The 14,141-nt window shown below is 50.0% G+C and overlaps 1 protein-coding gene across 4 annotated transcripts in view; it reads left to right on the top strand.

Annotated features, from left to right (window-relative positions):
* Positions 1-2,180: 2,180 nt before the first annotated feature.
* ATP2B4 (ATPase plasma membrane Ca2+ transporting 4) overlaps positions 2,181-14,141 on the top strand; it is a 95,460-nt gene continuing 83,499 nt past the window's right edge. For all 4 annotated transcript variants that reach the window (XM_080648727.1, XM_080648728.1, XM_080648725.1 and 1 more), the window contains exon 1: positions 2,181-2,605. The gene's annotated coding sequence lies outside the window, so the exon portion shown is untranslated. The remainder of the gene's footprint in view (positions 2,606-14,141) is intronic.

Here is a 14,141-nt window from a genome sequence, read left to right on the forward strand (position 1 = left end):
CTTTGGTTGCGGGCACTTACCCCGGTAAAGGGCATGTACTTTGGTTGCAGGCACATCCCCGGTGGGAGGTGTGCAGGAGGCAGCTGATCGATGTTTCTCTCTTATCGATGTTTCTAGCTCTCTATCCCTCTCCCTTCCTCTCTGTAAAAATATCAATAAAATATATTTTTTAAAAAAAAGAAGAAGCGCAACTTGGCCTTGGCCAGTGTGGTTCAGTTGGTTGAGCATCGTCCTGTGTACCAAAAGGTCGCAGGTTCGATTCCAAGTCAGGGCACATACCCAGGTTGCAGGTTCAATCCCTGGTGGGGATACATACTGGAGGCTACTGATCAATGTTTCTCTCTCACACTGAGGTTTCTCCCCCCCCACCACCACCCTTTTCTCTCCCTCAAAAAATCAATAAAAGCATTTAAAAATTTTTTTAAAGAAGTACAAATTGGTCATTGCAGAATAGTCATGGGACAGCAAAAGGAATATAGTAAAGTACAGCATAGGGAATATAGTCAGTAATATTCTAATAACTATGTATGTTGTCAGATGAGTACTAGATCAGTTTGTACATTACATAAATGTCTAATGGGTTGTATGATTGAAACTAAATAAGAGTTCATGTCAACTGTAATTTAAAAGTAAGAAATATTTTTTAACTGTTTAAGTCTATTCAGATAAATATACCTTGCTTTAGGGAACAATATTTTAAAAAGTTATTTCACTTTTGTCTGTTTAACTTTCCCTAGCTCAGAAATAGGATGTCGATGAGTTGTTGAAAAATAGGAGGATAGGAGAGTTAAGAGAGAATAGAAAAGACCCAAATGTTAGGAAGTTGGGAAGGGTGCCAATGAGCAGAGGGAAACCAGTACCCAGGGTCTACTAATAATTCACAATTCTGTTTCTCAATGTACATGTGGTTCTTTGACCTGGGGCAGGAAGGACAGATGGCAAAGGAGGACCCTCCCAGTGTGAAAAGTTGGGTTAAGATGGGAGGATCAAAGAGGCCTCTTCTCAAAACTCTGAAGTTGTGGTGAGTCATTTTCTTCACAGCAGTTTGCAACTCTAACCTGCCTTCCATAGAAGCATATGTATATGAGGGAGTGTGTGTGCTGAAGTAGGTGTGGGAACAGCTCAGTCAATGAAGACGTGGTGTGTGAACCAGTTATGGTGCATGTTTGTACTTGAAAGCCATAAGGTTCTAGGCAAAATCTATGGGTGGCACTGTTGTACAATGCTGGTAGGTGTGTGGCTGCGGGAGTGTGATTAACAGTTTATAGGCTGTGCATAAGTGTGCGCGACATCTGACTGTGTACAGATTAACATGGAAATGTGTGCTGGAGTTTGATACAGGTGCAGAAAAGTACAGGAAGCCTTGGAGTCCATCTGATTTGGCCTTGCATCCTGGTTCATCCAGATGTGTAACCTTGGGCCAGTCACTGACCCTCAGTTTTCTTACCTCTGAAATAAGGGTAATAATAAGTGCCTTTTAAGATTGCCATGAGTATTAGAAAGGAAACCCTACATGCAAAGCTTTTGGTGCCACAGACCACACATAGTAGGTCTCAAAAATAGGCAGCTGTTATCATGCACTATGGAGGTGCCTCTTGGGGGTACAGAGGCAAGAGGGAGCAACATGTGACCCAGGACTGTGTGTGTGAAATCTGAGGACTGTGTACAAGGCGTGTGCATTCGTGTGTGTGTGTGTGTGTGTGTGTGTGTGTGTGTGCGCGCGCGCGCGCGCATCCCAAGCAATTCCTTTTCCTTCTCCATTGAGCCCCCTATTCAGACTGGGGCAGAGGGTGAGAGGAGATGGTACAAGTTTACACAAACACCTCGGGTTTCTGGTTCCTGTGTCTAAGTGAGTAAGAGGTTGAGGGGCCCCTAGGAGCTGCAGGAAGCCAACCGCCTGCAGAAGCTTCCTTTTTTCCCTCCACCCAGCAACGGTTGAACACTGTTACCCACATCCACGCCCCACCTCCACCCCACCTACTTTCCTCCCAACAAGTGAGAGAGCCAGGGCAGCGAGAACACCCCCAGGAGGAAGGATTCCTCCCCTTCCTTTCCCCCATTCCCCCTTAAGACGGACCAGGAAGCAGCGCGGCTCACGGCCGGGCCACCTTAACGGCGGAGCGCGGCTGGCCCCGCGCCAAGTCCCGCCTCCCTCGCAGCTCGCGCTCCGCCCCTTCTCCTCCCGCGCCGCTGGGGAGAGCGGGCGGACTGGAGTCGGTCCGAGTTGGCCGAAGCTGTTGCCATGACAAGCATTTTCTTAAGAAAGCTCTGCTGTTGAGACCATCCAAGCTGGGGATTGAAGGGGAAGGCACGAACTTCCTGGGGAACCATCCTTCCGAGGAAAGCAAGACCGGAGGCACCCGCCCAGCTCCCCCGCAGTATTTGCTTCCAGGAACCTGAGGTCCTTCCCAGCGGGAGGGCCGGCGGAGGAGACCGGCCCGCTCCCTGGCCGCGGCAAAAAAAAAGGCAAGATCGCCAGCCGGCATCTCTAGCGTGGCTGCTCACTGGGGAGACCAGTGGTCACCCCCTCCCTACCCTGTCCATGGACACCCGGAGGGCGAGTCCTGCTTGCAGAAGCCTGGATCTTTGCTAGAAAGAAAGAGAGGTAGGCTTGCAGAGAATGAATTGACTCGCGATGTGCAAACTTTGTTTCTTTCCTCTCACTGGCTTCTAAAACTCCCTGAATTTCCTCTTCCTGGCATATTTCTTGTTACTGGGTTTGGGGTGTGTGTGTGTGTGTGTGTGTGTGTGTGTGTGTGTACGTACAGATTTGTCAAATACTGTATTTCCTTCCTAGACTCAGTTCTGAGAAATCGTATAAGCAAACAAGTGACTTATTTTTCTTTTCCTAGTTTTTGTCATTCCTGGGCCGTGGGGGTAGGGAAATGGAGGGATTGTCTTTTTCACACCCAAATGGAGCTTTTGGAAAAAACAGTTCATTGCCCCCATCTGCTCCTGCCCTCCCCTTCCCCCTTGGCTTGGGAATGAGCCGCTGAATGGAAAACTTGCAAAAATATTTTCCGCGTCTGTTCCCTTTCTCGAAAGCCCCAAAGAGAGATGGAAAAAAGAAAAAAAAAAAAAAAAGAACAGAGTAAGAAATCTGCAACAAGAAGGAGGGGCTGCTGTGGGACTGGGAGATGGGCTCACTGGAGGGTGGAGGGTGGAAGCTGGGAGAAGTTGGATGAGGAAGGGGTGCACAAATTAAATGTCTTTGGCTTCGTGGAGAAACCCCAGCAGTTTCTCTCTGCCACTTGCAAAACATCCTCAGACTTTCACGTCTATAATTAGCCGTGGAAAAGCTGAGAGTTCCCTGCGCCGCTGTTGTTTGACTGTGTGCGAAGAGTCAAGAACCAACTGTGCGAGTGTCTCCGAGGGCAACGCCCCGTGTAGCTCGGGTCCCAAAGGGAAGAAAGGGGAGGAGGTGACGTTGGAAAGTTTGCAGTTTCCAGGCTGGTGAAGGGGGGGCTGGTGGGTGCTCCGCGGTGGGGGTCTGGTCGTAGGCGTCTTTGGGAGGAGTGTCCCTGAGTGTCTTGGGGCTGAAGAGGGAGAAATTAAGGCTGGATTGTCCCTCCCGCCCTCCCTTCACACACGCTCACTCACATTCTTGGCTGGCTCTTGGGGTGGAGGAGGCTGACTGGCATCCTCCCCAGAGTGAGTCCAGCCCCACACTCCTCCATCTCTTTGAAGGACCCAGCGCTCTCCTCGGCTGGGTGTGGAGGGCGCGGGAGGGGCCGGCCACATCCTGGGAGCGAGTGGGCACACTGCTGGCCAGAGGCAGCTCCCTCCTGGGCATTCCTACTGGACTTACAATAACTTGCAGACGCGACGTCGGCGCCGGTTGGCCTGTTGGGGGGGATGTCAGATGAAGAAATTCACTGGCCCTCAACTGACGCCGCTGGGGGGAGGGGAAGCGAAATCCATTCTGCTGCGCCACCTCCTCTGGGTGGAGATCCTCTGCTGTTTTCTTATTTTATTTTTTATTTTATCCACCGCTCTTAGGGTCCTCCCTTCCCTCCTTGAGCCCCTCCCAAAGCTGCCCCTTCTGGTCTTCCTACATGGAGGTGTCCCTCCAGCCCCCCTGAGCTCCGAGCCCTCTTTGCCTGGAAAAAGGGAAGAGACGGGGGTCTTCCTTGGCCGGGACTGGCCCTGGGGAGGGGCCGTGGAGAGGGGCCTCGGGGTCAGGAGGGACTAGGTGGGGAAGGTCTGGGAGGAGGAGGAGGAGGCAGGAAGAGGCGGTGGCTCGGAGGGCTAGTGAGCCAGGCTCCCTCGTTGGCTGGTCCTGAAGCCCACACACGTGTGGGGGTCAGGCTGGGGGAGAGGAAGCAGCTGCCCTCCGCCCCAGCTGGTTTGGCTGGAGCAGTGTTAGTTAAAACGAGCTTAGAAACTGGAGAGAAGGGACTGGGAGGAGAGCTTAAATGGGGCCAGGAAACAATAGGAGCCAGTTTTCATTTTGAGGTGTTGGATGGTTGACCTGACTGCCCCCCAAAGCCGAACAGCTGTTCCCTCATCCAGAGGGAATGAGGGCTTCCCCGTTGGGCAGGGGATCCAAGATAGGATCCAGCCCTTGTTCTGCAGCAAGAGGGTGGGGGTCCATTTCTCTGCTCCTGCACGGAAGCCCTATCCTCTCTGCCACCATCTTGCCAAGGTACACCCCCTAAATCATGACGCTCCCCACCCCCACGCCCTTCCCTCTTGGGCGTAATCCCACCATTCCCGCAGCCCACCTTCCTATTTTCAGTTCTCTGACTAGGGCTAGATTCTGGTAGGTTTGAGGAGGGATCTCTATTAGCGTGCTCTGAGGTCCCTGCTCCCGCGCAGCCTTGAGCAGTGGGTCCGGGGCTGCAGGGCTGGATCCTGTTCGTTGCGAACCTGCTGCCCCTCCCTGGCGGCTCTGCGCCCGCCTGCACCGCTGCCGGCTCCCCGCGCGCCTCGGCTCCGCCCCCGGCTCTGCCTAGATCCGAGTTCTCGGTGCAGAAGGTGCCCCGAACCGCCGAGGAGAGAGCCTCAGTCCTTTCCCCTTACAGTGTCCACCTCCGTGTCCCAGGCTAAATTCAAGGTCAAGTCGAAGGAGCACAAACTCCGATGAGAGAGAAACTCCCTTAGCCTCAGGGACTCCCTGCACCTAGCACAGTGCCCAAGCGTAAAAAGCGCAAAAAGCTCTTGGTCAATGTTTGTTGGAAGAAGCAAGTAGCATTTGGGGGGAGCCTGGGAATCAACCTCACCCAGGCAGATGCTTCCACAGTAATAGTGGGAGGAAGTGGCTGAGTCAGATTAGTCAGATTTCTATGGTCTTTGGTGTCAAAAGAAAGTCAAAATGGGAGGGCCAAAGTAGAGCAGTTAAGAGTTTCCCTCGGTGTGAGTGCTGGAAGAAGTAAGGTGGTGTGGTGGTGTGGTGGGGAGGTGAAGTTCCTAAGCAAGGGTATGGGGAGCCTTCGTGTTCCCCACTCTCACACACTGGAGGGTCTTGAGAGGAGAGGAAAGGGCCTGGGCTGACCCAGCACTGAACCAGCTGCCACCTGTCAGCCATTCAAGCATTCGGCAGCAAACTGTCTCCTACTCAAGAATTTAGCTTCTCTCAGTAACCTCCCTGGCCCCTTTTCTCATGTATTCTATGTTCCTGGCCTTGACCAGCACCCAAAGACATGGATAAGCCCTGTCCATCAAGGGCAGTGGTCTGAAAACTGCGGCTCGCGAGCCACATGCGGCTCACAAGCCGCCGTTTGCCGCTCTGTTGACTAATGAGTTTGCTGACCACTGATCTAGGGCATTCCAGATCGCCAAGCTTTGCAGGAAGGAAAGGAAGGTGCTCATTCTTGGTCCCCAAGCATGTTTGGCTTAGGGTGACCCAGGTGTTTGATTTGACCTTGAAGAGGAATGCCCTACCCTGGGCCTCACTGGCTTCCCTGGGTGAATTCTTCCTACCCTCTGACCTCTTCCGCTGAGCCTATCCCTTAAACAGGGCTCCCTTCAGTTCCCTGCTCCTCAGATATGCATTGATTCCTGTCCTCCCCAATTGCTATTTGGTGGTAGGGGTGAGAAGGAGGGAGGGGTGAGAAAGGCAAGGCTTCTGGATCACAAGGAAACAGAACTCCTGGGCCCCCTCAAACTGGTAGGGCATCCTTTCCCCCACTCATTTCCCCTTTCTGTAGAGTGGTCATAGCAATAAAGCAGGTGCTGGGGCTGGAGTCCAAGGGGCTTGTGTGGAATGTTTTGGGCTCAGCTTCCTCTCCCAGCATCTCTCTGTCTGCTTTTTCCTTTGTATGAGCCATTCTTTTTAAAAAATATATATTTTATTGATTTTTTACAGAGAGGAAGGGAGAGGGAGAGAGAGTTAAAAACATTGATGAGAGAGAAACATCAATCAGTTGCCTCCTGCACACCCCCTACTGGGGATGTGCCCGCAACCAAGGTACATGCCCTTGACCGGAATTGAACCTTGAGTCTGCAGGCCGACGCTCTATCCACTGAGCCAAGCCAGTCAGGGCTGTATGAGCCATTCTTGTTCCACTGACTTATCTCCTCTACACGTGTTAAAACAAAAATGACAGGGGCTTTAGACTTATGCCTCCACCCTGCCCCAGTCCTCTGTGATCGGCCCACGTGAAGGTGGATTGAGGAGGGAAACCAGGCAGGATCTAGTTAGAACCAGAGCCCAGTCAGGGGAGGAGCTGTCAAAGGCAGTTTGTGTTGGGGCATAGTGGAGAGGCCAAAGGCAAGAACAGGGAGGTAAGAACATAGATGTCACGGGGCGCGGGTCCCCTGCTCTCTTGCCTCTCCTCACCCCTTCAGCCTCATCACTTCTTTCTGCTCTGCTCTCCAAATGAAGTACAGAAATTCAGAAGGATGAACTGGGGTGGAATCAGAGACCTTTGCTCTTGCCTTCTGCAAGACAGAGGGAGCTTGGGGTAGTGTGTTATTGGTGGGAAGGTTAAAGACTCTCAGGTTGGCTCAGAGAAACTCTCATCTCAGAACACCTCCTAGATTTTAAATCAATGCCAGGTGTACAACTCCTGTCGAGGGGAAGTTAGCAATATCTAACAAAACAACATAAGCATTTACCCAGCAGTCCAGCTTCTAGGAATTTATCCAGAAAAATGCACATTCACAATTTCAAAATACATATGCACAAGGTGATCCTCTGAGGCATATTTGTAATAGGATAGGAAATCATTAGAAACTACCCAATGCCCATCTTTAATAGACTGGTTGAGTGAGCAACAGTACATCCATAGAGTGGAGTACTGTGAAGCCAAAAACAAGGAATAGGAAGGAGCCCTATGGACTTATATGATATCATTTCTAGGATGAGTTATTAAATGAAAAAAGCAAGATGCAAAAGAATGCATGTAGTATAACACCTTTGGGTTGAGAAAGTGGCAGAAATACTTTTTTGCGGACATACATGCACACACACACACACACACACACACATGCACAGAGGAAAGGCAAACCACAAATTAATTAAAATGGTTACCTTATGGGGTGGGTGGGAACAAGGTAAAGGAGATAGGAATGGAAGTAAAAGTTTACTGATTATACCTTTTTAAGCAGTTTTTATTTTTTAAATATATATATTTTTATCGATTTCAGAGAGGAAGGGAGAGGGAGAGAGAGATAGAAACATCAGTGATGAGAGAGAATCATTGATCAGCTGCCTTGAAACCTGGGCATGTACCTTGACTGGGAATCAAACCATGACCTCCTGGTTCATAGGTCGACACTCAACCACTGAGCCACACCGGCCGGGCCAGGCAATTTTTATTTTTGGTAAATATTTTACATATTCACAAATTAAATTAGATCCAAAGAAAGAAAAAAATAAAAACCCTAAAGCTGACCACACAGAAGCAATGAACTTAACTGTATATCAACTTGATTACAAGCAAAGAAGTAATTCAAGTAACTTTTTAGTTTAATTTTTTAGTACTGACTCTATATTCTAATGGAATATATATTCTAAGGATAGAAAGAACTGAAAAAAAAATCTTAAACTTTCCTTTGTAGGTCTGTTATTGGTCATGTCATTGATGTCATAAATTGGAAACTTTTTTGTTTATTGTAGGGATAGATCAAGTGAGTAACTATTGATATTACTAAAAAGTAGTGTTTCACTATGGAAGAAGAGAGACAAAAATATGGACTGGGGAAAGGTGGGGAAGAACCCTGTGTTTCTCTATGTCTCCCCTAGGTCTGTCCACTGGGAGAGGGTAGAAGCAAGGCTGCACAGTAGCACTGCACACACCCCAGGTTTTCATTCCTACGCACCACTGCCCAGTGACAGAAAGTAGTGCTCCTTGGAGAAATGGCTGGCTTCTGGTCTGGGACTGGGAAACTACACGCGAGTCATGTTATGCAGAAAGCTAGAGCATGCTCATGACAAAAGGACACGGGAGCTGGCTTCAAGAGGGTCCCGCTGCGCAAATTTGGGACACATTGAGCATCAAGGAGAATAACATTACTAGATTGCAAGACACAGACTAAAAGATTCCACGTGTCTATTCTGGCAGATGAAATGGAGCAGGGAGGGAAAACTCTTAACAAATAAATGCCAGCTAATGAAATGTAGACGTAATGACAGAATTTGAAATTTAACCAGTTTGCAGCCCCCAGTATAATAGCTGACTCAGGCTAGGCTTGCTCATGGATGCTAATCCCACTGAGAACAAGGTTGGTCTCAGGGTATCACTCGTGGATTACTTCTTAGAAAGGAAAAACCCGTCTTTACAGAGAGTCAGCGCTATCCACCTTAACCAAGTAACCAGACATTGTTAGTGGGATCACCTGGCATTAATTCCTCTTGATATGCTAGAATTCCAACCACATCACCCATGTTCTTATGAAAAATGTTTGTCCTGAATCTAATTATGAGGAGACAAAAGAAAAATCTAGATTGTGAGCCATTTTACATGACAACTGACCGAGATTTCAGGGAAGTAGATGTCATAAAAACACATTAAAATTGTGTTATGGGGAGAGGGTGAGGAGACAGAAACTGGTCTAGATTTAAAGAAGCTAAAGAGACATTATAGTAAAATGCATTGCATAAACCTTAATTGGATTCTGGGTCACACACACACACACACACACACACACACACACAAGGCCACAAAAGACATCCTGGACACCTGGGAAATTTTTCATATAGACATTAGGTAGCATGTAATTATTGTTAAATTTTTAAGATGTGATCATGGTAATGATGGTGGTTTTGTGGGAGACTGCCCTTATTCTTAGAGAATATGCAAAAGTATCAGGGGCAAAGTATCTGTAAGTAATTTTCAAATTTGCAAAAAAGGTTTGTGTGTGTGTGTGTGTGTGTGTGTGTGTGTGTGTGTACATGAAGAGAAAGCATACAAAATGTTAACAATTGGTGGATCAAAGTGAAGGGTCTGAGTTGTTTATTGTACTACGTTTCCAATGTTTCAGGTTTGAAATTTTCGCTAAGTTGGGGAGAGAAATCAATGTCAAGAAGGACTCCTACATTCCTAGACTGCTCTCACTCATCCCCCAAACTCCTGGCCCACTAAGCTCCCTCGGCCCCACCTGGCACACACAAGGGGTGTCCTGACAATGTGATTTCCCTCTGGGAGTCTTCCCTCTCACCCCCATTGCTGCCAACACCAGGCTTTTCCTTCCAGATGGGAAGCAGCTGGGCACAATGGGTGGGCCAGCTGGGCCCCTGGGCACCAAGTGGGAGCTGGCATTCCTTCCCCCCCACCCCACCCCCTCCCATCCCCTGGGCCAGCTGAGGAAGCCTAGGCATAGAGGGCTTCTAGAATCACTCACCGTGCCTTTTGAGGGGGGGGGGGGGGGGCGGGTCTCCCAAGGAATCCATCAGAGACATCCTTTCTGAATTCTATAATTGAGTGATTTGGAGAGAACCCAGCTGTGCCTGCCCTGATATTTCAAGCCTGGGTTAAGCAAGACCTAAAGCTGCCTAAAGACCTGCACTGTCTGTGACCCAAATCACCATGCTGCCCCCACCCCCTCAGCCCAGCTCTGGAGAGAGATCAGGTTTCCAGGACTGCTCATCTCTCTCTTTCTCCTCTCCCTGGAAACCCCGGGGCCAGGCCTAGTGTGACTCAGGCTCTTTTCACGTAGGAGAGGGCTATTATTGATCCTTCAGTCAATTCCCCTTCTGTCTTGCTAGGGAGCCTGAAAAGTGGGAGCCAGGAAGTCGGAAGGGGGCAGACAGGGAGGAGTTTGTTCTCCGGTGCTGCCAGGACTGCCAGAAGAGCACGGGACTGGGAGTCCGGAAACTGGTGATCTGGGCTGCGTTGTGACCCAGACCCGGGCCGTTGGTGAAGAAGAGCTTGGACAACAGGCATTTCTGATTCAAGACTCTCCTTTTCTACCAAGAGGCCGTGCTCTCAGTGCCTAAACCACACCCTGTGGTCATAGAGTCTAGCTACAGGGGTCCTCAAACTACGGCCCGTGGGCCACATGCGGCCCGCCGAGGACATTTATCCGGCCCGCCGGGTGCCGCTGCCTGTCCTGCTTAGCAGCCGACTCGTCCCGGGCCCGCAGTGCGCATAGGAATTTGTTCATAGTTCTTTGTTTTTTTTTTAAACTATAGTCCAGCCCTCCAACGGTCTGAGGGACAGTGAACTGGCCCCCTGTTTAAAAAGTTTGAGTCACTCTAGCACCATCTAACAGCCTGTAGTTAAGTTCCATCTTTCTACTGGGGATGACCAAAGGAGACCTGAGAGGTTCTGCCTTGTGGGCAGCCACCCTTGAGGTTTAAGGGTAGGACGTGTACTAATACTCCCCATCTCACCTGCCTGGAAGTTCAGCTGAGAAGTGCCTACTCGGTAGCTTCAACGCCACAACGCCACGATGTCCTAAGCCAGAAACAGAAAGATTGGCTGGAGATACAGAGATCCAAGCCTTCAGCGTGTTCACTGTCTCCTAGGGATCATGATTCCCAAATAGTCCCTAGGTCCAGCCAGATGAAATTGCCAACATGCAACCACTTTTGACCCACAAAAGACAGCTGAATATGGTTCGATCTGATATTAGTATGATTAGCCACTGGGAACCAGGGACCAGTCAATGCTACGGGATGCAGAGAGCAGGTTTTCATCTGAAATGTGGGTCGGGTTTGAAGAAAAAAAAAAAATTGGGGCAAAGTCTCCAGCGGCTAGGCCAGTCTGCCTTCCCTCTCTTGGCCCTGGAAGTAGACACCTTGGCTGAGCCCTTGTCCAGACTCTGGTTGAGAGCCCAGCATTAGCCTTTCTGGTAACTGGCCAGAGCTGCTGACCATGGGTAGAGAGGAGAGTGCTGGCCATTTGGAGTCCACTATCCGAGCGCCTTGAATGCCCTGCTTCATATTTTAGGAGCTGAGGATGAAGGAGCCTAAGAAAGGAGGCAGCAGAAAATATTCATCCTATTCTTCCCCCTGTCTAGTGGCAGACTAGAGCAGGGACACACCCTTAAGGCCTCATCTGGCACGGGGACACATGATGCTGGGAGCCAAGGTGTGTTGTGGGAATAGGGAGACCAGAAGTTGGCGGGGCTCACCTGAAAGTTATTTTTGGAGGAGGTGCTTGCCAAACAGGATATGAATGAGGAGAGAGGACAGATTTGATGGAGAAGAGGATGGGGGAGGGGAGGGGGGTTGGGAGCAAGGGCTGTGCTGCTGCATCTGGTCGAGGACACTCAGCATCATGGAGAGTCAGATTCTCTGGCAGGTGAAGGAGGCTGTCTCCCTCCCACCCAAACCCCCCACTGGACCACCTCGTCTTTGAGCCAGCACCGGTGTCCAGGGCAGGATGGCATCTGGCCTCAGCAGCCTGCTTGCTGTCTGCTCTCCTGGTGCTCATGGACCCTTAGGGTGACATCTGGATGTTTCCTCCCCGCCGTGTGTAATACAGCCTCCGTTGTGGGAGGCATCATAGGACATTCTGTTAGGATGCTGGAACAGGTGCAGCTGCATCCAGACCGTGGTACAGAGGATGTCAGTCACCAGGCTTTGGGCTGGGGGCAGGGACTGGGGCAGGGCATTTGAGATGGATAGAGTTGAAGAAATGGTCCAATTTCCCTCTTTTGTAAGTGAGAAAACTGAAACTTGGTGAGCTGCCCAAGGTTGAACCTGAGCCAGAGATGGAGTGGGCCCCCGACCCCATCAGTGTATCACTTTGTGACCTAGATAAACGACAGACCTCCTCGGTCCCCAATTTCTCTACCCATGTCAGAGGGAGAACCATTCCAGCCCCTGCAAGGATGCTGCATGGCGTGAGGTCATGTGCTAGAAGCACTTGGGAAGAAAGATGCTAGAAACCATAAGTTCTGTGCCGGGGTTGTTGCTGCTATTATTAACAATTAAGGTCATTAGCACACGAGAAGATGCAGAGGAGAAACACTCTTGGCACCACCCGCATCACTGTGCAGCTCCCAATGGAGCTGCTTTTCTTCTCGTGGCCCTTCTGCAGCCCCGCTCAGGCAGGGAGCCCTGAGCCAGAGAAGCAGAGTCGTGAGAGGGTGCAGAAGTCGTGGGAAGGCCGGGCAGGGCCTTCCTCCTGCCTGGGCACCCGTGCCCCTGCCCTTTCTCAGGTGTAGCTTCTCTGAAAGGTCAGAGGAAGTATGGAGGGCAAGCACTCTGACCAATTTCTTCCTCAGCAGCTGACTAAGGTGGCTGTGGAGCCCTGATTTGGGGGCTAAGAGTCAGCAGAGCGAGGTTGCTATCATGCGACAACACAGGCTGATTTTATTGCCAGAGCCAACCTGTCATTCATCCGCTTGCTCATTTGTTTATTCAACACACATTGACGTGGATTCAAACTGCATGTCAGGCGCTGTGCTAGGCTTTGAGGAGACGTGGTGTCCAGGAGGCAGGGAGTGGCTAAGAATGCCTACTTCCAGCCGCAGGCTGAGTGTCCTGACAGGAGCAGTGTTCTAAGGAACTTGCACTTGTGTCCCTAGAGAACACTTGAACCCTGACTTCAGGAATAGAAGGCCTTGACTCCATACTCAGTTGAACTGGAGGGGCCTTGGAGACCACTGCAGGGTAGCCCCTAGGTTACCAAGAGATTGTGGCCTGGTGGTGAAGGAAGGACTTGCCCTTGCCCTTTGCCAGAGCCAGGCTTCTCCCGGGCCAGGGCCTGTTGCTGGTGCTGAAGCTGGGTGTTCAGCTAGTCTGGTATATCTTTCCCTGGGGTGGCGCCCCAGTGCTACCTGATTTTGACCCCCCTGCTTATATTTTGGGGCCTCTGAGTCTGCTGGGATGCCCAGAAGGGATCTGAATGGGACCTTGGAATGAAACCCTCAGTTTCTCTTTTAATCCTTACTTCTGGTTTTGGCCCCTTGCCCTACTTTCCAGAGGCAGTGTAGTATTGCAGGATAAAAGAGTGGACTTAGATTCGGTTGGTACATATTATACACACTTTTATTGAGCCTCAGTTTCCCCATCTATAAAATGTGTATAATATCACCTTCCATTATGTACCCTATAGAGTGTCCTGATAGACAGTGAGATCTGGGGGTGAGATGAATGCTGACGTGCTAGGTCTGTGTGCTGCCCTCTCACCTCAGGCCCTTCTCTTCACTGCCCAGCCCCAGGCCCTCACCCCCCCCCCTCCAGAGCCTGCTCTTACCGTGTCTTCCCTCCTCACCTAGATCAACAATGCAATTCTTGTTGCATCTTAAATAATAATAACCACAGTGTGATTGTCTGAGCTAACTAACCTTCATTCATTATGTGCTAGGTATTAGGTTTAGATTTCTCATTTAATATTCTTAGGAAATAATGAAGTTAATGCTAGTGTTGTCTTCCTTTTGCAGGTTAGTAAAGATGTTCATAAAGCATAAGTCTGAGATCCTACCCTGCCCCAGCCCATGTATGGATTTCCTCTTTCCATTGCTAAGTGACTGACTGCTTGACAAGAAAAGGGAGAGCTTCAACAGCATTTATTGAGTGTCGACTAAATGCCAGCTGCTTTCAAATTATGTCACAACAACCACCTTCTGAGACAGGTACAAGATTTGTCTTGGAGATTAGCTGGTTGTAAGAACAGATACCCACTCAAAGAAGTGAAAGTAGAAGGGGCTTGACTGGGAGGTCACAGAGAACCATCACAGAAGTGTGGGAAGCAGAGTCCCTATGTGGACTGTGCCATCTGTAGAGCCACAAAGACTCTCCCCTT

Source organism: Plecotus auritus, assembly GCF_963455305.1.
Source record: "Plecotus auritus genome assembly, chromosome: 12".
Classification (NCBI taxonomy): domain Eukaryota; kingdom Metazoa; phylum Chordata; class Mammalia; order Chiroptera; family Vespertilionidae; genus Plecotus; species Plecotus auritus.